The following is a 26134-nucleotide window of genomic DNA, read 5'->3' on the forward strand; positions in this document are numbered from 1 at the left end:
AACATCAGCGACGACCTACATATTATTGTAACTGATCCTTGGACACCAATAAACTACAGTATGGTTTATTTTAAGGGGGGGGCTCCTTTTCAGTGAAAAAGCGGTACACACGTAAAAAAAAAAAAAAAGGAAGTTGATAAAGTTATGTCCAACCGACCAACAAATCAACTTGCTTTCGTCTCGCCATCCTTTGCAGTAGCGAATGCGCAATTTAGGAGGTCAAACCATCAGAGTCTGGGTGTCTGAGCCCACCCGCCTTACATGAGGCCGACTAAAAGCACAGCCTTAAATGGTTGTAAACCCTTCCATATTCCCTGTGAAGTGACTGGCCTCAGGTGATGCACATAATTTGTACCTGTCTATCTGCAGCCCCCCGTCTACTGTACAGCCAAAGTGGCAAATTCATACACTTTGAGCTTTCAGAAAAAAGGGGGCGGAGAGCTGAAGTCCCACTCTGCAGAGCTCAAAGAAGAGAACTCTGAAAGTGGATTGGAGGGGAGAGACACACCCCCACTTCACACAGGAACAGAGCTGAGGTTGTCAATCAGCTGGAGCATCCACCAGTCACCTATTTTTCTCTTGGTGTCAGGAAAACTTGTTAAAAGTGATTCATGCCGATAGCAGAGGAACAAAGAAAGCTCTCCTCTCCCCAGCAGCTGCAGGAGTCACGTGACTTACCTATTTTCAGCCTGCTCTGGTCCAGTCACGTGACTCCTTGTGTCAGTCAGCCACAGCTGCAGGGAAGAAGAGGAGAGCATTCGACAACGGCTGGGAAATCCGAGAGCAGCGATGTCACCTATAGGCTCTCCCAGCTGTTGTCTGTGATTCCTCTTCTTCCCTGCAGCCACAGGGAACTAGGCCACTTGGCTGGACTAAAAATAGGCAAGTATATAAAAAAAAATGTTTACACAGGTTACAGCATAGGTAGCAGAAGGAGGGAGAGGAACATTTTTAGGGGTAGTTAGTGTTAGGCAGGGATTTTACTTTAAATTTCTGTGGACTACAAGCTCGCTAATAACACTTTAGAGTGTAAGCTCCTGATGTCAATATACAATATGTAAAGCACTGTGTAAATGGTCTGCACATTATAAATGCCTGTAAACCATTAATACATAAATGTGCCTTGTACCAAGCATCGTCTTTCAAGAAAACCCCCAGCCGAGCTCCATACTGTTAAAAAGCAATAGTACAATATCTAAAAACCTCTGAGCATTTGAAGGGTTTTGCCTAAAGCACCCAGAGTAGGAATAGATCCTCTGATCCTAGGAAGGGGAGGCAAGACCACACAGAGAGAAAGATGGGCAGCCCCGTGTTTGACTGGCACAGGCATGGAAGAATAAAAAAAAAAATATATATATATATATATATATATATATATATATATATATATATATATATATATATATATATATATATATATATATATATATATATATATATATATATATATATATATATATATATATATATATATATATTTCTTTTTTTAAAGTAAAGTTTTTAATTTTGGAATCACTTATGCGGTCAGGTCTGAAGTAGTGCCTGGCTGGCTGGGTAGGTACAACAGAGGCGTCAATCAGAGCTGGTAATGAGAAGAAGGGCAGCTGGCAGGAGCACAGTGCGCCCCAGATATCCGTCCCACATGGAGATACTGGCCCAGTTTCCTCTGTTTCTGTGAGCAGATGCCACAATTTACTTATTACACTCCAGAGATTATATATATATATATATATATATATATATATATATATATATATATATATATATATATATATATATATATATATATATATTTTTTTTATTGTCTATATTATATAGATTTATATAATGCACAAGGCCAGGCAACAGCCCTTCCGCTCACAGAGGTCCTGGCTCTGTGCCCCCTTACAGGGAAACTTTAGCGCGTTTCTTCAGTTACTACTATACCCCTTATGCCCCTTTATTTACTTCAATCTTATTTTATTGAGAGATGCAAAAAAGATAGAACACCACCAAGTAGGAACAGATGCAAAAGTCCATTTGGACATACACGGGTACACACAATCGGAAATTCCGACAAGAAAAGTCCGATGTGAGCTTTTGGTCGGAAATTTCGACCGTGTATAGGCTCTGTCGGAAATTTTTCTGTCCGGCAAGAAAAATTGGAGAGCTGGTTCTCAAATTTTCCGACAAGAAAAGTTCTTGGAGGAAATTCCGACGCACCAAAAACCACGCATGCTCGGAATCAAGTCGACGCATTGTCGGAAGCATTGAACTTCATTTTTGTACGTCACGCATTCTTGACGGTCTGAATTTTGTGTGACCGTGTGTATGCAACACAAGTTTGAGCCAACATTCCGTCGTAAAAAAAATCCACGGTTTTCTTGTCGGAATTTCCGATCGCGTGTACGCGGCATTAGCGTATACATGTTCAAAATAGGAAGATCAAAAAATAAATAAAAATGAAAAAAAAGAACAGGTGGTTACATTGAAGTCAAGGGATACATATTAGCACTATAGGCAAGAGACTTCAAAAATAGCTTAGCGAGATACTTCAATGTGGGGAAAAGGGCAACGAAAAAGTGTTATAAGTACAGAAAAAACCTTGGTTTGAGAGCGTTTTGCAAGACAAGTAAACATTTTTAATAAATTTTGCCTTGATATACAAGCGATGTCTTGATATAAGAGTAGCGTCATGTCACAACTGAGTATAAAAAAGAAGAGAGGAGCCTCTTAAAGCGGGAGTTCACCCATTTCTAAAATTTTTTTTTTTCTTCCCCTAGATTCCTGCTCGTTCGGTCTAGGGGAATCGGCTATTTGTATTAAAATAGGTGCAGTACTTACCCGTTTTCGAGCTGCATCTTCTTCCGTCGCTTCCGGGTATGGTCTTCGGGAGCGGGCGTTCCTTCTTGATTGACATTCTTCCGAGAGGCTTCCGACGGTCGCATCCATCGCGTCACTCGTAGCCGAAAGAAGCCGAACGTCGGTGCGGCTCTATACTGCACCTGCGCACCGACGTTCGGCTTCTTTCGGAAAATCGTGACGCGATGGATGCGACCGTCGGAAGCCTCTCGGAAACCTGTCAATCAAGAAGGAACGCCCATTCCCGAAGCCCATACCCGGAAGCGACGGAGAGGATGCGTCTCGTAAACGGGTAAGTACTGCACATATTTTAAAATAAATAGCCGATTCCCCTAGTAATAACGAGCAGGAAGCGAAGGGGGAAAAGTGCCCTCTAAGGGTGAACCCCCGCTTTAAGTGTAGCAACATGGTTACATTTAATGAAGGTACAACATTTAGCAACTTATTGCTACACTAACTACCCTGGCAGCCGCCAGTAAGTGTCCCAAGATGTCTTTCTTCACAGATTTGAAGTATCCAGGAAGCATAGGCAAGAGGACCACTTTAGGTGAGGGTTGGACAGAAGTAGCCATCAGTTTACAGTACAGGTCAAGGATTTGTTGCCATATATACACGCACACACACACCACCAGCTCTAGGATGCCACAAACAGCACGAGGGGGTGACAACTCATTTTAGAAGCCACCAGTGCCACAGACTCCGTGCCACTGCCCCGCCTCCTGCCTGTATTTCAGGCTCCTAGTAAGAAGCACCACAATGGCGATGCCCAGCCTAAACGCTCTTCCTTCTAAAAACAAACCTAAGCATCTTTACTTCCCACTGATTGGCTTGCAGGACTGCCACTCTTGTTAAAAAAACAGATATACATCCCATAGTTTGTAGCCACTAACCAATCAATGTACGCTTATTAGATAAGGGGGATGGAGGGGATTATCACGGTGCCTAGCAAAAAAGAATGCAATACACGAGAAAAAACAATATATAAAAGAAGACAATGTTTTTTTGTATATCAAGCATGTAGTTAGACGGAATTCCTGTGAAGTATACATTAACACTGAGGTATAGCACAATTTCCCCGACATGTTTCGCCGTTTCACGTTTTGGCGAAACATGTTGGGAAATTGTGCTCTACCTCAGTGTTAATGTATACTTCACAGGAATTCCGTCTAACTACATGCTTGATATACAATAAAACATTGTCTTCTTTTATATATTGTTTTTTCTCGTGTATTACATTTTTTTTTGTTTGCTAGGCACCGTAATAATCCCCTCCATCCCCCTTATCTTGTACCAGTTTTAGGGATGAGGTGCCGTATCTAACAGAGGACACACCGAACACCTTCACCTGCCTCAATGTACGCTTATTGTGATTTTTTTTTTTATTTTACCAACAATACGTAGCAGAATTGATAAAGAAATTAGATTTTTTTTTTATTAGACGTTTTATAGCAGAAAGTGAATAATTTTGTTTGTTTTTTTTCTCAAAATTTTCCATCTTTTTTTGTTTATAGCGCAAAAAAATTAAAACCGCAGGAGGTGATCAGAGCTGTAGAGGTTAATGCTTATACATATATAGCCCAAAAATATTTTTTTCAAGGTTTGGAGGGAGTATGGAAGGCCAAGAACCTCTGCCAGGATATTATTGCTTTTTGCGTCCCCTTTTTTGGAAAATGAACCCTCTACATTTATCTTGGCGAGTACTGTAACCATGATAGAAAGTGATCCAAAATATTATGGCCCTTGCCTTTCTTCCTGTTGTATCTCCAGAACAGGAAGTGAAGCTAAATCTCCAGATCAGGTCACAGTCGGCTGACAGCGGCTCTTTAAAAAAAAAAAAAAGTATAAAAAAAAATAGTTTGGCTATAGATGACTTCTGTGATCATGGCTTTAACAGAGGCACTAAAGACAAGAAAAGGGGGTTGCGTGTTTTATGTATGGAAGAAGAATTCAATTTGTCTGCCCTGGATGGCGCCCGGCTGCAGCTGGCACACACGGCTGCTGTACCCGGGCTCAGGTAATGCAGTGATTGGGTTTTTCGCCGGCTGTAGCCTAGATACCTCTGTCAGCGCTCAGCCCTGGGGGAGAACGGTGCAGATGAGCCTCAGCCAATTCCCCATGTGGAGGTTACAGGAAGGAGGAGGAGGAGGGGGGGAGGAAACCGGGAGAGACACAAAAGAAGAAATAAGGGAAAGGTGAAAGTCGGGGGGGGGGGGGGGGAGGAAGGGTGTAATGGGAGGAGGAGGCTTCATGTTGGCACACAACACCTCTCTGCTAAGCTTAGCACTCACCACCCTGCCCCACACCGGCACACCTTAGCAACCCCAAAAAAAAACAACTGTACTGTATACCATCACACCCAACTCTCACCTTCCCCCAGCTACAAACCTGTACTGTATACCAAGACTGCTGGGGAACTACTCATCCCATCAAGCCTCACCCATATTAAAAAAAAAAAATTCTACTTGCCGAAAATCTCTAACAGTCGTTTTGCTACTTAGGTTTCCCCTGATCCTTTGGTAAGTGGTGGAAATAATGTAACAAAATATTAAAAGGAGCAAAAAATGTAATAAAACTCTTTAGACCCCTTTCACACATGCTGTCCGTCTTTCATCCATCCATCCATTGAGGGATGAAGGACGGATATCAATGCATCTACATGGAAAAACGGATATCAATGCATCTACATGGAAAAACGGATATCAAGGCATCTACATGGAAAAACGGATACCAAGGCATCTACATGGAAAAACGGATACCAAGGCATCTACATGGAAAAACGGATACCAAGGCATCTACATGGAAAAACGGATACCAAGGCATCTACATGGAAAAACTGATACCAAGGCATCTACATGGAAAAACGGATATCAATGCATCTACATGGAAAAACGGATACCAAGGCATCTACATGGAAAAACGGATATCAATGCATCTACATGGAAAAACGGATACCAAGGCATCTACATGGAAAACGGATATCAATGCATCTACATGGAAAAACTGATACCAAGGCATCTACATGGAAAAACGGATATCAATGCATCTACATGGAAAAACGGATACCAAGGCATCTACATGGAAAACGGATATCAATGCATCTACATGGAAAAACGGATACCAAGGCATCTACATGGAAAAACTGATACCAAGGCATCTACATGGAAAAACGGATATCAATGCATCTACATGGAAAAACTGATACCAAGGCATCTACATGGAAAAACGGATATCAATGCATCTACATGGAAAAACTGATACCAAGGCATCTACATGGAAAAACGGATATCAATGCATCTACATGGAAAAACGGATACCAAGGCATCTACATGGAAAACGGATATCAATGCATCTACATGGAAAAACGGATACCAAGGCATCTACATGGAAAAACTGATACCAAGGCATCTACATGGAAAAACGGATATCAATGCATCTACATGGAAAAACGGATACCAAGGCATCTACATGGAAAAAACGGATATCAATGCATCTACATGGAAAAACGGATACCAAGGCATCTACATGGAAAACGGATATCAATGCATCTACATGGAAAAACGGATACCAAGGCATCTACATGGAAAAACGGATACCAAGGCATCTACATGGAAAACGGATATCAATGCATCTACATGGAAAAACGGATATCAATGCATCTACATGGAAAAACGGATATCAATGCATCTACATGGAAAAACGGATATCAATGCATCTACATGGAAAAACGGATATCAATGCATCTACATGGAAAAACGGATACCAAGGCATCTACATGGAAAAACGGATACCAAGGCATCTACATGGAAAAACGGATACCAAGGCATCTACATGGAAAAACGGATATCAATGCATCTACATGGAAAAACGGATATCAATGCATCTACTAGGAAAAACGGACATACATGGAGGATCATGTATTCACATGCGCAATCATCCGCATCCCTCATCTTCTGTTTTTTTAAAACTGATCAAAGTGATTTAACTGAACAAATAGTCAGTTTTTCATCTGTTTTTGCATTGGTAGTGGATGTAAACAATAAAAAAAAAAAAATAATATGATGAAAAAAAAAACGCATTAGCACTGATGAGAAACGGACGAGCACTGAAGAGAAAAACGGACGCGCGCTGAAGAGAAAAACGGACGAGCTCTGAAGAGAAAAACGGACGAGCGCTGAAGAGAGAAACGGACGAGCTCTGAAGAGAAAAACGGACGAGCTCTGAAGAGAAAAACGGACGAGCGCTGAAGAGAAAAACGGACTAGCGCTGAAGAGAAAACAGACGAGCGCTGAAGAGAAAACAGACGAGCGCTGAAGAGAAAACAGACGAGCGCTGAAGAGAAAACAGACGAGCGCTGAAGAGAAAACAGACGAGCGCTGAAGAGAAAACAGACGAGCGCTGAAGAGAAAACAGACGAGCGCTGAAGAGAAAACAGACGAGCGCTGAAGAGAAAACAGACGAGCGCTGAAGAGAAAAACGGACGAGCGCTGAAGAGAAAAACGGACGAGCGCTGAAGAGAAAAACGGACGAGTGCTGAAGAGAAACGCACAAGCACTGAAGAGAGAAACTGGATGAGCTACGATGAGAAAACGAATGAGCACCGATGAGAAAACGAATGAGCTCCGATGAGAAAACGAATGAGCTCCGATGAGAAAACGAATGAGCACCGATGAGAGAGCGAATGAGCTCCGATGAGAAAACGAATGAGCTCCGATGAGAAAACGAATGAGCACCGATGAGAAAACGAATGAGCTCCGATGAGAAAACGAATGAGCACCGATGAGAGAGCGAATGAGCTCCGATGAGAGAGCGAATGAGCTCCGATGAGAAAACGAATGAGCTCCGATGAGAAAACGAATGAGCTCCGATGAGAGAACGAATGAGCACCGATGAGAGAGCGAATGAGCTCCGATGAGAGAGCGAATGAGCTCCGATGAGAAAACGAATGAGCTCCGATGAGAAAACGAATGAGCACCGATGAGAAAATAAAAGAGCTCCGATGAGAGAACGAATGAGCTCCGATGAGAGAACGAATGAGCTCCGATGAGAGAACGAATGAGCCCCGATGAGAGAACGAATGAGCTCCGATGAGAGAACGAATGAGCTCCGATGAGAGAACGAATGAGCTCCGATGAGAGAACGAATGAGCTCCGATGAGAGAACGAATGAGCTCCGATGAGAGAACGAATGAGCTCCGATGAGAGAACGAATGAGCTCCGATGAGAAAACGAATGAGCTCCGATGAGAAAACGAATGAGCTCCGATGAGAGAACGAATGAGCTCCGATGAGAAAACGAATGAGCTCCGATGAGAAAACTAATGAGCACCGATGAGAAAACTAATGAGCACCGATGAGAAAACGAATGAGCTCCGATGAGAGAACGAATGAGCACCGATGAGAGAACGAATGAGCACCGATGAGAAAACGAATGAGCACCGATGAGAGAACGAATGAGCTCCGATGAGAGAACGAATGAGCTCCGATGAGAGAACGAATGAGCACCGATTAGAGAGAACGAATGAGCACCGATTAGAGAGAACGAATGAGCACCGATGAGAAAACGAATGAGCTCCGATGAGAAAACGAATGAGCTCCGATGAGAAAACGAATGAGCACCGATTAGAGAGAACGAATGAGCACCGATTAGAGAGAACGAATGAGCACCGATGAGAGAACGAATGAGCACCGATTAGAGAGAACGAATGAGCACCGATGAGAGAACGAATGAGCACCGATTAGAGAGAACGAATGAGCACCGATTAGAGAGAACGAATGAGCACCGATGAGAGAACGAATGAGCACCGATGAGAAAACGAATGAGCTCCGATGAGAAAACGAATGCGCTCCGATGAGAAGACGAATGAGCTCTGATGAGAAAACGAATGAGCTCCGATGAGAAGACGAATGAGCTCCAATGAGAAAACAAATGAGCTCCAATGAGAAAACAAATGAGCTCCGATGAGAAGACGAATGAGCTCCGATGAGAAAACGAATGAGCTCCGATGAGAAGACGAATGAGCTCCAATGAGAAAACAAATGAGCTCCGATGAGAAGACGAATGAGCTCCGATGAGAGAACGAATGAGCTCCAATGAGAAAACGGATGAGCGCCGATGAGAAAACGGATGAGCGCCGATGAGAAAACGAATGAGCTCCGATGAGAAAACGAATGAGCTCCAATGAGAAAACGAATGAGCTCCGATGAGAAAACGAATGAGCACCGATGAGATTTCCGTCGGCAAGTTTGCGCCTGCTCAGTCCTTAAAGGAACTTTCACGATAGCCGGAACCATATCGGCAGATCACCGGTCAAAACTCACCCAGTGAATTCAATGGGACTGGAACCCAACCACATGCCAAATGTGGCTATAGCAGGAGTGGCGCAATATTTCTTTTACTGACGCAACATAGGAAACAGCATTGATACATAACCTACAGCTTGACACCGAGCTAAAATCCATGGTTTCACCCAACCTTCAAAAATAAATAAAAAACACAAGCGATAAACAACTTTTAATAAGGCGCTCTCTCACAAAGCAAGATAGAAAAAAAATCATTCAAGTCGGTCAGTAGAATTGGCAAACGCTGGGCAGGGGTGGCGCAATATTTCAATGCAAAATCCCCACCGAGATAAAATGTTATCTCTCCTGGGAATCAAAAAAACAGGCATGCAGGAGAGACGACAGCATTGCCTAAGGAACGCCTGTAAACTGGCTGTCAACCTCAAATCTGAAAAGCGATTTACCACAGATCGATTTTTAGAGCGTGGTAAAGTCTGCCGCCCATCTCGAAGTGGCCTAAGAGGATATTTTCTCTCACTCCCCCCCCCCCACTTCCTGTTGCATCTCTGTAAAAGGAAGTGAAGGAAAATTCTTCAAAAAGGCACAAAGACGGGGAAAAAACAAAAACAAAACTTTCACTTTTACTTCTAAAAAAAATAGCAGGTAGAGCTGCACAATGCAAGATAAAGCGAGAATCACAATTTTTTTGCTTAAAATAAAGATGCCGATTCTCTCATCTTTCACATTATCCAAAAAAAATTAAATAATAATAATAATAATAATAATTGCATTTGAAAGACTGCTGCACAAAGACAGTGTGAAATATCGCAACGACTGCAATTTTCTTCTCTAGGGTCTCCGCTATTATATATATATATATATATATAACACACACACACACACACACACAATCTTTGGGGGTTCTAAGTAATTTTCTAGCAAAAAATACTGGGCCAGATTCACCGAAGAGATACGACGGCGTTTCTCCTGATACTCCGTCGTATCTCTGTTTCTATCTATGCGGCCAATTCATACGGTAGAATCAGTTACGCATAGATATCCATAAGATCCGACAGGTGTAATTGTTTTACACTGTCGGATCTTAGGATGCAGTACCGCGGCCGCCGCTGGGGGGGAGTTTGCGTCGTAAACCAGCGTCGGGTATGCAAATTAGGAGTTACGGCGATTCCCGACGGATTTTCGCGTTCGCTACGTCGCCGCTAGTCTAGTTTCCCGTCGCAAAGTTAGTCGTTTTTTTTGGTGCCTTAACTTTACGCAGAAATCGTATTGCTGTATAAAGTATGGCCGTCGTTCCCGCGTCGAAATTTAAAAAATAATGTCGTTTGCGTAAGCCGTACGGGAATACGGAATTACGCTACGCGCGTCACCGTTCGGAAAAAATGACGTCTCGGCGCGCAAAGCACGACGGGAATTACGAAACGGAGCATGCGCAGTAGGTCCGGCGCGGGAGCGCGCCTAATTTAAATGGCACACGCCCATTTAAATTGGCCCGCCTTGCGCCGGAGGCCGCCGGCGGAGGATTTCATCGCAAGTGCTTGGTGAATCAGGCACTTGCGATGAAAACTTGCGGCGGTGTAACGTATCTACGATACGTTACGCCGCCGCAGTTATATGTGAATCTGGCCCACTGATTTTAACTTGTAAGCAACAAGTGTCAGAAAAAGGCTTACCCTTTAAGTGGTTAAACTGACCTCATTTGCAGACCACAGTTTATCCCTCTGATATCTAAAAGAACGGAATGATACAGTGGGGGGGGTTATTTACCAAACCGAGTGTGCAAAATCTGGTGCAGCTCTGCATAAAAACCCAATCAGCTTCCAGGTTTCATCGCCAAAGTTTATTGACCAAAGCGGAAGTTAGAAGCCGATTGGCTACCATGCACAGCTGCACCAGATTCTGAGTGCTCCAGTTTTAGTAAATCGCCCCCTAGGTTTGTTATTAATTATTACTTTTCCAGCTTTTTTTTATTTTTATTTTTTGACAGCTGTTAGCAGGAAACTGTTCTGCCTGGTTACATGAATCATGGAAATGCTGGATTAAGATCGTGAGGGGAGTTGAATCAAGATGGCAATTTTTTTTTCTTTTTTTAAAGATTAAAAGGAGTTGTAAAAGTATTTTTTTTTCTAAATCTCTTCCTTTACCTTAGTGCAGTCCACCTTCACTTACCTCATCCTTCCATTTTGCTTTTAAATGTCCTTATTTCTTCTGCGAAATCCTCACTTCCTGTTCTTCTGTCTGTAACTACACACAGTAATGCGAGGCTTTCTCCCTGGTGTGGAGTGTCGTGCTCGCCCCCTCCCCTGGACCTCAGAAGAGTCAGGACACTCTCTATATTGCAGATAGAGAAAGGACCTGTGTGTTAGTGGGCGTCCTGACACTCCTGTAGTCCAAGGGAGGGGGCGAGCACGTCACTCCACACCAGGGAGAAAGCCTCGCATTACTGTGTGGAGTTACATGCAGAAGAACAGGAAGTGAGGATTTCTCAGAAGAAATAAGGACATTTAAAAGCAAAATGGAAGGATGAGGTAAGTGAAGGAGGACTGCACTAAGGTAAAGGAAGATTTTTAGGAAAAACATTTTTTACCTTTACAACCCCTTTAATCATGCAGCTCTACTAGCAGGGTGAACCCTGCCAACTATCGTAGAAAATAGTTTGGGCTATAAATACACTTTCAATTTCCAACTGGAGGATTCTAGTTCCAGGAGACTCATGCAGAAAGATGCCCACATCAGTTTCGCCTACGTATCTTGGTTAGGTCATTGGTGATGTTAGATTATTATTTTATTTTATTTATATTTTTATTTTTTTTAACACTGGCGGGTGTACCAGAGTTGGAAATTCCAGCAGCGAGATCTCAGCATGCAAATTCCCCCAAAATATAAAGCAGCCATTGCATGACTTATCCCAGGGGTAGGCAAGCTGGGGACCTCCAGCTGTTGCAGAACTACAAGCCCCATCATGCCTCTGAGAGTAATTGTAAATGCCAGCCTTGCAATGCCTTATGGGCATCAACAGCTCGAGGGCCCCCCAGTTTGCCTACCCTTAATGTACACTCTGCAGAGCGGACGCGGACAGAGCCTGCTCTGCTTAATGTCCTGCTGAGAAAAGCGGAGGACATGGATGACTGGTCCATGCACAGCAGGGGTAGGCAACCTGGAGCCTACCCCTGATTTATTTTATATATATATATATATATATATATATATATATATATATATATATATATATATATATATATACCGTATTTATCGGCGTATACAGCGCACTTTTTTGCCCTGAAAATCAGGGCAAAATCGTGGGTGTGCGATATACGCCGATACCCACGCCGAGTTTGAATACTGCGCCGACATATACCGAGCGCAGTACACAAGGGGATAGTCGGGCAGTCTCGGCTCCTTCCGCGCTCACGTCCTGGACGTACAGGACGTCAGCGCGAGAGTTGCCAAGCCTGCCCGACAATACACGAGTGTACTGCGCTGTGTATATGTCGGCGCAGTATTCAAAGTCGGCGCGGGAAACGAGCGGGGAGGACGCAAGGACGCCGCACCCGACGAAGAGGACACCCGAAGCCGCAGACGGACCTGACGAAGAGGACACCCGAAGCCGCAGAAGGACGCCGGACCCGACGAAGAGGACACCCGAAGCCGCAGACGGACGCCGGACCCGACGAAGAGGACACCCGAAGCCGCACACGGACGCCGTACCCGACGAAGAGGACACCCGAAGCCGCAGACGGACGCCGGACCCGACGAGGCCGCTGATGGACGCCGCGCAAGACACCAAAACTGTAAGTACAAAAAAAACTTTTTTTCCACAGGATTCGGAGCAACTTTAGGGGTGCGCGGTATACGCGGGAGCGCGTTATACCGCGATAAATACGGTATATATCCACCCAAACTGAAATACAAGTTTTGAGCAGACTAACCCTTTAAACACACTTCCAGTATCAATTCGATTTTTACGACAATTGGACAAACCACAACTCACCTCGTCCCCTCCTACTCCACACACAAGAGCAATAAACGCGGCTTATAAACCCACGCCCAGCAGCGTCATGCAAAACCCCCCCCCCCCCCACCCACGCTGAGTAAGACGCATCTTCAAAATCTGTGATCAGTTTACACAAACGTACGTTTATGAGTGCAATGTCACCTTTGATGGAGATTAGTAAGGAAGCTAATAAAAGGATCCGTTATGTTAGACACCAGGTAAGGTGTGGGAAAATCTGAAGCTGACCCAAAGAGCTTACAATTAGCATCCTTCTGGGCTGTTAAATATCAACGAGTAAAGAGAGGCTTTCTTTAGGTGTAAGTATTTGGTTACTGTCTGATCAAGATTTAAAAAAAAAAAAAAAAAAAATCATTAATTTAAAAAAAGAAAAGAAAAAATAAATAAATAAAAATATTATTAATTATAAAAAAATAAAAGAAAAAGAAGAAAAGAAAAGACAAAAAATTATAATAATAATAAAAAAAATCATTAATTTAAAAAAAAATAAAAGAAAAAAAAAAATAAATAACAATATTATTAATTATAAAAAAAGAATAAAAAAAAAAGAAAAGAAAAGACAAAAAAATTATAATATAATAAAAAAAATCATAAGTTTAAAAAAAGAAAAGGAAAAATAAATAAATAAAAATATTATTAATTATAAAAAAAAGAAAAAAAAAAGAAAAGAAAAGAAAAGACAAAAAATTATAATAATAATAATAATAAAAAAAATCATTATTTAAAAAAAGAAAAGGAAAAAGAAATAAATCAAAATATTATTAATTATAAAAAAAGAAAAGAAAAAAAAAATTAATAAAAAAAAAAGAAAAGAAAAGACAAAAAATTATAATAATAAAAAAAATCATAAATTTAAAAAAAGAAAAGGAAAAATAAATAAATAAAAATATTATTAATTATAAAAAAAAGAAAAAAAATAAAGAATAAAAAAAAAAGAAAAGAAAAGACAAAAAATTATAATAATAATAATAATAAAAAAAAAAATGCATTTTGTGGTCTTGCATATATCCTAAGAAGATAAGATATACTGACCTGTCCCCTTCATATTAAAATTAACGCCCCAAAACAGGAAACACAGACATTACCACCTCTTTTTAGGGGATTCATATTTTAGATTTGCTATACAGAACTGGCATGTACATAAAAAATTCACAGAAACACATTAAAGTGGTTCTAAAGGCCCAAACATTTTTTTTTATCTTAACGCATTCTTTAAAAGTAAAAAAAAACTACTGTATGCAGCTCCTCAATACTTACCTTGTGATGTGCAAGAGGCGCGGCTCTTTGGGGACTCTCCCTCCTTATTGGCTAAAAACAGCAGTGGGAGCCCCTTTGTGTCAATCAAGGCCAGTGAGCCAATGAAAAGAGAGAGGGATGGGGCCATACACAGCTCTACGTTTGAATGGACAGACAGGGCAGTGGCTCTGCTCGGGTGCCCCCACAGCGAGCTGTTTGCTGTGGGGGCACTCGGCAGGAGGGAGGGGCCAGGAGCGCCTGCAGGGAGCCCCCAGAAGAGGAGGATCGGGGCTGCTCTGTGCAAAACCATTACACAGAGCAGGTAAGTATATCAGGTTTGTTATTTTTTTTTTATTTTTATTTTTTAAGAAAAAAAAACTTGCCTTTAATATTGCTACACTTAGAGGCTCCTCTCTTCTCTTTTATACCCAGTTGTGACATGACGCTGCTCTTATATCAAGACATCGCTTGTATATCAAGACAAAATGTATTAAGACATTTTGCTCATCCTGCAAAACGCTCTCAAACCAAGTTACTCTCAAACCAAGGTTTAACTGTATACACATACTGAGCCCCTACAATATACACACAGGGTGAGCCCCTACAATATACACACAGGGTGAGCCCCTACAATATATACACAGGGTGAGCCCCTACAATATATACACATGGTGAGCCCCTACAATATAGACACAGGGTGAGCCCCTACAATATATACACATGGTGAGCCCCTACAATATACACACAGGGTGAGCCCCTACAATATATACACAGGGTGATCCCCTACAATATATACACAGGGTGAGCCCCTACAATATATACACAGGGTGAGCCCCTACAATATATACACATAGTGAGCCCCTACAATATATACACAGGGTGAGCCCCTACAATATATACACATAGTGAGCCCCTACAATATATACACAGGGTGAGCCCCTACAATATAGACACAGGGTGAGCCCCTACAATATATACACAGGGTGAGCCCCTACAATATATACACAGGGTGAGCCCCTACAATATATACACAGGGTGAGCCCCTACAATATACACACAGGGTGAGCCCCTACAATATATACACATGGTGAGCCCCTACAATATATACACAGGGTGAGCCCCTACAATATACACACAGGGTGAGCCCCTACAATATACACACAGGGTGAGCCCCTACAATATATACACAGGGTGAGCCCCTACAATATATACACATGGTGAGCCCCTACAATATACACACAGGGTGAGCCCCTACAATATATACACAGGGTGAGCCCCTACAATATATACACAGGGTGAGCCCCTACAATATAGACACAGGGTGAGCCCCTACAATATAGACACAGGGTGAGCCCCTACAATATAGACACAGGGTGAGCCCCTACAATATATACACAGGGTGAACCCCTACAATATATACACAGGGTGAGCCCCTACAATATATACACAGGGTGAGCCCCTACAATATATACACAGGGTGAGCCCCTACAATATACACACAGGGTGAGCCCCTACAATATATACACATGGTGAGCCCCTACAATATATACACAGGGTGAGCCCCTACAATATACACACAGGGTGAGCCCCTACAATATACACACAGGGTGAGCCCCTACAATATACACACAGGGTGAACCCCTACAATATAGACACAGGGTGAGCCCCTACAATATATACACAGGGTGAGCCCCTACAATATAGACACAGGGTGAGCCCCTACAATATATACACAGGGTGAGCCCCTACAATATATACACAGGGTGAGCCCCTACAATATATACACAGGGTGAGCCCCTACAATATACACACAGGGTGAGCCCCTACAATATACACACAGGGTGAACCCCTACAATATAGACACAGGGTGAGCCCCTACAATATATACACAGGGTGAGCCCCTACAATATATACACAGGGTGAGCCCCTACAATATATACACAGGGTGAGCCCCTACAATATACACACAGGGTGAGCCCCTACAATATACACACAGGGTGAGCCTCTACAATATACACACAGGGTGAGCCCCTACAATATACACACAGGGTGAACCCCTACAATATATACACAGGGTGAGCCCCTACAATATATACACAGGGTGAGCCCCTACAATATACACACAGGGTGAACCCCTACAATATATACACACATGGTGAGCCCCTACAATATATACACAGGGTGAGCCCCTACAATATATACACAGGGTGAGCCCCTACAATATATACACAGGGTGAGCCCCTACAATATAGACACAGGGTGAACCCCTACAATATATACACAGGGTGAGCCCCTACAATATATACACAGGGTGAACCCCTACAATATATACACATAGTGAGCCCCTACAATATATACACAGGGTGAGCCCCTACAATATATACACAGGGTGAGCCCCTACAATATATACATAGGGCGAACCCCTACAATATATACACAGGGTGAGCCCCTACAATATATACACAGGGTGAGCCCCTACAATATATACACAGGGTGAACCCCTACAATATATACACAGGGTGAGCCCCTACAATATATACACAGGGTGAACCCCTACAATATATACACATAGTGAGCCCCTACAATATATACACAGGGTGAGCCCCTACAATATATACATAGGGCGAACCCCTACAATATATACACAGGGTGAGCCCCTACAATATACACACAGGGTGAGCCCCTACAATATATACACAGGGTGAGCCCCTACAATATATACACAGGGTGAGCCCCTACAATATATACACAGGGTGAGCCCCTACAATATATACACAGGGTGAGCCCCTACAATATATACACAGGGTGAACCCCTACAATATACACACAGGGTGAGCCCCTACAATATATACACAGGGTGAACCCCTACAATATATACACAGGGTGAGCCTCTACAATATATACACAGGGTGAGCCCCTACAATATACACACAGGGTGAGCCCCTACAATATATACACAGGGTGAGCCCCTACAATATATACACAGGGTGAGCCCCTACAATATACACACAGGGTGAGCCCCTACAATATATACACAGGGTGAGCCCCTACAATATATACACAGGGTGAACCCCTACAATATATACACAGGGTGAGCCTCTACAATATACACACAGGGTGAGCCCCTACAATATATACACAGGGTGAGCCCCTACAATATATACACAGGGTGAGCCCCTACAATATATACACAGGGTGAGCCCCTACAATATATACACAGGGTGAGCCCCTACAATATACACACAGGGTGAGCCCCTACAATATATACACAGGGTGAACCCCTACATTTTATTTACAATGCCCCTTACACACATACATATAGCATTCTCCATACACTGCTTATAAATCTTATATTAAAAACAAAGTATCCCCCCTCCCTATACATTATACACACAGAGTTCCCTGTACATTATATACATGTAATGATCCCTCCCCCCTCCCTATACATTATACACACAGTGTTCCCTGTACATTATACACATGTTGTAATGATCCCTCCCCCCTCCCTATACATTATACACACAGTGTTCCCTGTACATTATACACATGTTGTAATGATCCCTCCCCCCTCCCTATACATTATACACACAGTGTTCCCTGTACATTATACACATGTTGTAATGATCCCTCCCCCCTCCCTATACATTATACACACAGTGACTCCTTATATCCACATACAGTTCCCATACATTATACAAACTCCACCATACACACATGATGTACCGAGTGTGTGATGTATATATTCCCTGTGTCCTGAATGAGCCCCATAGACACACATATATAAGGGATCAGTGTGGACAGTATACACAGAGATACATTGTATCTATAAGGGATCAGTGTGGACAGTATACACAGAGGGGGGGTATCCCCAGTCATATACACACAGTGCCCCAATCATCTATAATGGATTAGTGTGGACAGTATACACAGAGATCATCCTCCCTGGTCACACACACACACACTTCCCCCTATACATTGTATTGTGGACAGTATACACATATATGATCCCCCAGTCACACACATGCAGTGTATCCATACAGTAGCAGTGCTGACAGTATACACAGAGATACACTGTATCTATAGGAGATCAGCATGGACAGTATACACAGAGATACACTGTATCTATAGGAGATCAGCATGGACAGTATACACAGAGATACACTGTATCTATAGGAGATCAGCATGGACAGTATACACAGAGATACACTGTATCTATAGGAGATCAGCATGGACAGTATACACAGAGATAATGTCCCCAGTCACACATACAATGTACATATAGGGGGTCAGTGCTGACAGTATACACAGAGATACATTGTATCTATAGGAGATCAGCATGGACAGTATACACAGAGATACACTGTATCTATAGGAGATCAGCATGGACAGTATACACAGAGATACACTGTATCTATAGGAGATCAGCATGGACAGTATACACAGAGATACACTGTATCTATAGGAGATCAGCATGGACAGTATACACAGAGATACACTGTATCTATAGGAGATCAGCATGGACAGTATACACAGAGATACACTGTATCTATAGGAGATCAGCATGGACAGTATACACAGAGATACACTGTATCTATAGGAGATCAGCATGGACAGTATACACAGAGATACACTGTATCTATAGGAGATCAGCATGGACAGTATACACAGAGATACATTGTATCTATAGGAGATCAGCATGGACAGTATACACAGAGATACATTGTATCTATAGGAGATCAGCATGGACAGTATACACAGAGATACATTGTATCTATAGGAGATCAGCATGGACAGTATACACAGAGATACACTGTATCTATAGGAGATCAGCATGGACAGTATACACAGAGATACATTGTATCTATAGGGCGGTGGACAGTATACACAGAGATAAAGTCCCCAGTCACACATACAATGTACATATAGGGGGTCAGTGCTGACAGTATACACAGAGATACATTGTATATATAGAAGATCGGTGTGGGAAAAAATACACAGAGATGATCTCCCGAGTCACACACATACATTGTATCTATATATAGGAGATAAGTGCAGACAGTATACATCTATAGGAGATCAGTGTGGACAGTATACAGAGACACATTGTATTTATATATAGGGGATCGGTGTGGACAGTATACATTGTATCTGCATATAGGGGATCAGTGTGGACAGTATACATTGTATCTGCATATAGGGGATCAGTGTGGACAGTATACATTGTATCTATATATAGGGGATCAGTGTGGACGGTATACATTGTATCTATATATAGGGGATCAGTGTGGACAGTATACATTGTATCTACATATAGGGGATCAGTGTGGACGGTATACATTGTATCTACATATAGGGGATCAGTGTGGACGGTATACATTGTATCTACATATAGGGGATCAGTGTGGACAGTATACATTGTATCTGCATATAGGGGATCAGTGTGGACAGTATACATTGTATCTGCATATAGGGGATCAGTGTGGACAGTATACATTGTATCTATATATAGGGGATCAGCGTGGACGGTATACATTGTATCTATATATAGGGGATCAGTGTGGACAGTATACATTGTATCTACATATAGGGGATCAGTGTGGACAGTATACATTGTATCTATATATAGGGGATCAGTGTGGACAGTATACATTGTATCTACATATAGGGGATCAGTGTGGACGGTATACATTGTATCTACATATAGGGGATCAGTGTGGACGGTATACATTGTATCTACATATAGGGGATCAGTGTGGACGGTATACATTGTATCTATATATAGGGGATCAGTGTGGACGGTATACATTGTATCTATATATAGGGGATCAGTGTGGACAGTATACATTGTATCTATATGGAGGGGATCAGTGTGGACGGTATACATTGTATCTACATATAGGGGATCAGTGTGGACAGTATACATTGTATCTATATACAGGGGATCAGTGTGGACGGTATACATTGTATCTATATGGAGGGGATCAGTGTGGACAGTATACATTGTATCTACATATAGGGGATCAGTGTGGACAGTATACATTGTATCTACATATAGGGGATCAGTGTGGACAGTATACATTGTATCTACATATAGGGGATCAGTGTGGACGGTATACATTGTATCTATGTATAGGGGATCAGTGTGGACGGTATACATTGTATCTATATGGAGGGGATCAGTGTGGACAGTATACATTGTATCTACATATAGGGGATCAGTGTGGACAGTATACATTGTATCTATATGGAGGGGATCAGTGTGGACAGTGTGCATTGTATCTATGTATAGGGGATCAGTGTGGACAGTATACATTGTATCTATGTATAGGGGATCAGTGTGGACAGTGTGCATTGTATCTATGTATAGGGGATCAGTGTGGACAGTATACATTGTATCTATGTATATATATAGGGGGATCAGTGTGGACAGTGTGCATTGTATCTATGTATAGGGGATCAGTGTGGACAGTATACATTGTATCTATGTATAGGGGATCAGTGTGGACAGTGTGCATTGTATCTATGTATAGGGGATCAGTGTGGACAGTATACATTGTATCTATAAATATATAGGGGATCAGTGTGGACAGTGTGCATTGTATCTATGTATAGGGGATCAGTGTGGACAGTATACATTGTATCTATCTATATATATATATAGGGGGATCAGTGTGGACAGTGTGCATTGTATCTACATATAGGGGATCAGTGTGGACAGTGTGCATTGTATCTATGTATAGGGGATCAGTGTGGACAGTATACATTGTATCTATGTATAGGGGATCAGTGTGGACAGTATACATTGTATCTATCTATATATATATATATAGGGGGATCAGTGTGGACAGTATACATTGTATCTATGTATAGGGGATCAGTGTGGACAGTGTGCATTGTATCTATGTATAGGGGATCAGTGTGGACAGTGTGCATTGTATCTATATACAGGGGATGAGTGTGGACAGTGTGCATTGTATCTATGTATAGGGGATCAGTGTGGACAGTATACATTGTATCTATATGGAGGGGATCAGTGTGGACAGTATACATTGTATCTATATGGAGGGGATCAGTGTGGACAGTGTGCATTGCACATCTATAGGAGATCGGTACAAATAATGATGACCCCGCCCCCTCCCCGGTGACAGACACGATAATCCACAGCGGAGCCCGGTCCCCCCTCCTCCTCCCGGTTCCTCTACCTGTGTCCAGTCTCCGGCCACTCCGCTGTCTGTCTCCGCTGCGCGTTCCCGACACTGTCAGACGGCGCTGGGGGAGGTGACAAGGCGCAGCACAGCCAGCCGGGGGGCGTGGCGTCTCCAGCCTCAGACAGAGTGAGAGGCCATGCCCCTAAACGCTTCCCATTGGTTCAGAGTAGAGACACGGCCCTTCTTCCCTCCCAACTCGGGCGGGGAAAGGTAAAGAAGGGCGGAAAAGCATCATGGGGGCGGGAAGTTCAAAGAGGCACGCCCACGCTCCCGGGAGTCATTCGTTCGGACATCGGGGTAGTCCCACCCTTCAGATTGAGGCCACGCCCTTATGTCAGCCACCGAGAGGACGAGGCTGTCTGCGATGGGTGGGATTTGGGAATAAGAACCACGTGGGAGAATCAAGGGACACGTGACTAAGGGAAATGCCATTCAGGGTCAGGGCTGCTTCTTACCCCAGTTGGTTATGATGTGTCTGTTCTCCCTGCCACCCCCTCCGTCCTTCACACTGCCCCAGTGCCATCCTCCGACCTACCCCCTCATCTTCTACCCCCAGTGCCATCCTCCTACCCCCTCCACCTTCTACCCCAGTGCCATCCTCCTACACCCTCTACCCCAGTGCCATCCTCCTACCCCTCCACCTTCTACCCCAGTGCCATCCTCCTACCCCTCCACCTTCTACCCCAGTGCCACCCTCCTACCCCTCCACCTTCTACCCCAGTGCCATCCTCCGACCTACCCCCTAATCTTCTACCCCCAGTGCCATCCTCCTACCCCCTCCACCTTCTACCCCAGTGCCATCCTCCTACCCCAGTGCCATCCTCCTACACCCTCTACCCCAGTGCCATCCTCCTACCCCTCCACCTTCTACCCCAGTGCCACCCTCCTACCCCTCCACCTTCTACCCCAGTGCCATCCTCCGACCTACCCCCTCATCTTCTACCCCCAGTGCCACCCTCCTACCCCATCATCTTCTACCCCCAGTGCCACCCTCCTACCCCTCCACCTTCTACCCCAGTGCCATCCTCCGACCTACCCCCTAATCTTCTACCCCCAGTGCCACCCTCCTACCCCTCCACCTTCTACCCCAGTGCCATCCTTCTACCCCCTCTACCCCAGTGCCACCCTCCTACCCCCTCCACCTTCTACCCCAGTGCCACCCTCCTACCCCAGTGCCACCCTCCTACCCCCTCCACCCTCTACCCCAGTGCCATCCTCCTACCCCCTCCACCTTCTACCCAGTGCCACCCTCCTACCCCCTCCACCTTCTACCCCAATGCCACCCTTCTACCCCAGTGCCATCCTTCTACCCCCACACCTACCCCAGTGCCATCCTCCTACCCCAGTGCCACCCTCCTACCCCCTCCACCTTCTACCCCAGTGCCATCCTTCTACCCCCACACCTACCCCAGTGCCATCCTCCTACCCCAGTGCCACCCTCCTACCCCCTCCACCTTCTACCCCCAGTGCCATATTCCTACTCCCTCCACCTTCTACCCCAGTGCCATCCTCCTACTCCCTCCACCTTCTACCCCAGTGCCATCCTCCTACTCCCTCCACCCTCTACCCCAGTGCCACCCTCCTACACCCTCTACCTTCTACCCCAGTGCCATCCTCCTACCCCCTCCACCTTCTACCCCAGTGCCATCCTCCTACCCCTCCACCTTCTACCCCAGTGCCATCCTCCTACCCCCTCCACCTTCTACCCCAGTGCCATCCTCTACCCCAGTGCCATCCTCCTACCCCCTCTACCCCAGTGCCATCCTCCTACCCCTCCATCTTCTACCCCAGTGCCAACCTCTACCCCAGTGCCATCCTCCTACCCCTTCACCTTCTACCCCAGTGCCACCCTCCGACCTACCCCCTCATCTTCTACCCCCAGTGCCACCCTCCTACCCCTCCACCTTCTACCCCAGTGCCATCCTCCTACCCCAGTGCCATCCTCCTACCCCCTCCACCTTCTACCCCAGTGCCATCCTCCTACTCCCTCTACCCCAGTGCCACCCTCCTACACCCTCTACCTTCTACCCCAGTGCCATCCTCCTACCCCCTCCACCTTCTACCCCAGTGCCATCCTCCTACCCCCTCCACCTTCTACCCCAGTGCCATCCTCCTACCCCCTCCACCTTCTACCCCAGTGCCATCCTCCACCCTCTACCCCAGTGCCATCCTCCTACCCCCTCTACCCCAGTGCCATCCTCCTACCCCTTCATCTTCTACCCCAGTGCCACCCTCCACCCTCTACCCCAGTGCCATCCTCCTACCCCTCCACCTTCTACCCCAGTGCCACCCTCCGACCTACCCCCTCATCTTCTACCCCCAGTGCCACCCTCCTACCCCTCCACCTTCTACCCCAGTGCCATCCTCCTACCCCACCACCTTCTACCCCAGTGCCATCCTCCTACCCCCTCCACCTTCTACCCCAGTGCCATCCTCCTACTCCCTCCACCTTCTACCCCAGTGCCATCCTCCTACCCCCCCTATTCTACCCCAGTGCCATCCTCCTACCTCTTCATCTTCTACCCCAGTGCCATCCTTCTACCCCCTCCACCTTCTACCCCAGTGCCATCCTCCTACCCCTTCATCTTCTACCCCAGTGCCATCCTCCTACCCCTCCACCTTCTACCCCAGTGCCATCCTCCTACCCACTCCACCTTCTACCCCAGTGCCATCCTCCTACCCCTCCACCTTCTACCCCAGTGCCATGCTCCTACCCCTCCACCTTCAACCCCAGTGCCATCCTCCTACCCCCTCCACCTTCTACCCCAGTGCCATCCTCCTACCCCCTCCACCTTCTACCCCAGTGCCACCCTCCTACCCCAATGCCACCCTCCTACTCCCTCCACCTTCTACCCCAGTGCCACCTACCCCAGTGCCATCCTCCTACCCCCCTCCACCTTCTACCCCAGTGCCATCCTCCAACCTACCCCCAGTGCCACCCTCCTACCCCCTCCACCTTCTACCCCAGTGCCATCCTCCTACCCCCTCAACCTTCTACCCCAGTGCCATCCTCCTACCCCCTCCACCTTCTACCCCAGTACCACCCTCCTACTCCCTCCACCTTCTACCCCAGTGCCATCCGTCTACCCCCTCCACCTTCTACCCCAGTGCCATGCTCATACCCCTCCACCTTCAACCCCAGTGCCATCCTCCTACCCCTCCACCTTCTACCCCAGTGCCACCCTCCTACCCCCTCCACCTTCTACCCCAGTGCCACCCTCCTACTCCCTCCACCCTCTACCCCAGTGCCACCCTCCTACCCCCTCCACCTTCTACCCCAGTGTCATCCTCCTACCCCCTCCACCTTCTACCCCAGTGCCATCCTCCTACCCCCTCCACCTTCTACCCCAGTGCCACCCTCCTACCCCCTCTACCCCAATGCCACCCTCCTACTCCCTCCACCTTCTACCCCAGTGCCATCCTCCTACCCCCTCCACCTTCTACCCCAGTGCCATCCTCCAACCTACCCCCTCATCTTCTACCCCCAGCGCCACCCTCCTACCCCCTCCACCCTCTACCCCAGTGCCATCCTCCGACCTAACCCCTCATCTTCTACCCCCAGTGCCATCCTCCTACCCCCTCCACCTTCTACCCCAGTGCCATCCTCCTACCCCCTCAACCTTCTACCCCAGTGCCATCCTCCTACCCCCTCCACCTTCTACCCCAGTACCACCCTCCTACTCCCTCCACCTTCTACCCCAGTGCCATCCTTCTACCCCCTCCACCTTCTACCCCAGTGCCATGCTCCTACCCCCTCCACCTTCAACCCCAGTGCCACCCTCCTACTCCCTCCACCTTCTACCCCAGTGCCATCCTCCTACCCCTCCACCTTCTACCCCAGTGCCACCCTCCTACCCCCTCCACCTTCTACCCCAGTGCCACCCTCCTACTCCCTCCACCCTCTACCCCAGTGCCACCCTCCTACCCCCTCCACCTTCTACCCCAGTGCCATCCTCCTACCCCCTCCACCTTCTACCCCAGTGCCATCCTCCTACCCCCTCCACCTTCTACCCCAGTGCAATCCTCCTGCCCTTCATCTTCTACCCCAGTGCCATCCTCCTGCCCCTTCATCTTCTACCCCAGTGCCATCCTCCTGCCCCTTCATCTTCTACCCCAGTGTCATCCTCATTTCCTTTCACCTTCTACCCCAGTGTCATCCTCCTACCCCTTCATTCTCTACCTCAGTGCCATCCTCCTTTCCCTTCACTTTCTACCCCAGAGCCATCCTCATACCCCTTCACCTTCTACCCCAGTGCCACCCTCCTGGCCCTTCATCCTCTACCCCAGTGCCATCCTCATACCCCTTCACCTTCTACCCCAGTGCCATCCTCCTACCCCCTTCACCTTCTACCCCAGTGCCATCCTCCTACCCCTCCACCTTCTACCCCAGTGCCACCCTCCTGCCCCCTCCACCTTCTACCCCAGTGCCACCCTCCTACTCCCTCCACCCTCTACCCCAGTGCCACCCTCCTACCCCCTCCACCTTCTACCCCAGTGCCATCCTCCTACCCCCTCCACCTTCTACCCCAGTGCCATCCTCCT

At 45.7% G+C, this 26134-nt stretch overlaps 1 protein-coding gene across 1 annotated transcript in view; it reads right to left on the minus strand.

Moving 5' to 3' along the window:
• ZBTB46 (zinc finger and BTB domain containing 46) overlaps window positions 1-21682 on the minus strand; it is a 96502-nt gene extending 74820 nt beyond the window's left edge. The window contains exon 1 of the mRNA XM_040331299.1: window positions 21587-21682. The gene's annotated coding sequence lies outside the window, so the exon portion shown is untranslated. The remainder of the gene's footprint in view (window positions 1-21586) is intronic.
• Between the last annotated feature and the right edge of the window lie 4452 nt (window positions 21683-26134).

This window comes from Rana temporaria, chromosome 12, assembly GCF_905171775.1.
Source record: "Rana temporaria chromosome 12, aRanTem1.1, whole genome shotgun sequence".
In the NCBI taxonomy this organism is placed as follows: Eukaryota; Metazoa; Chordata; class Amphibia; order Anura; family Ranidae; genus Rana; species Rana temporaria.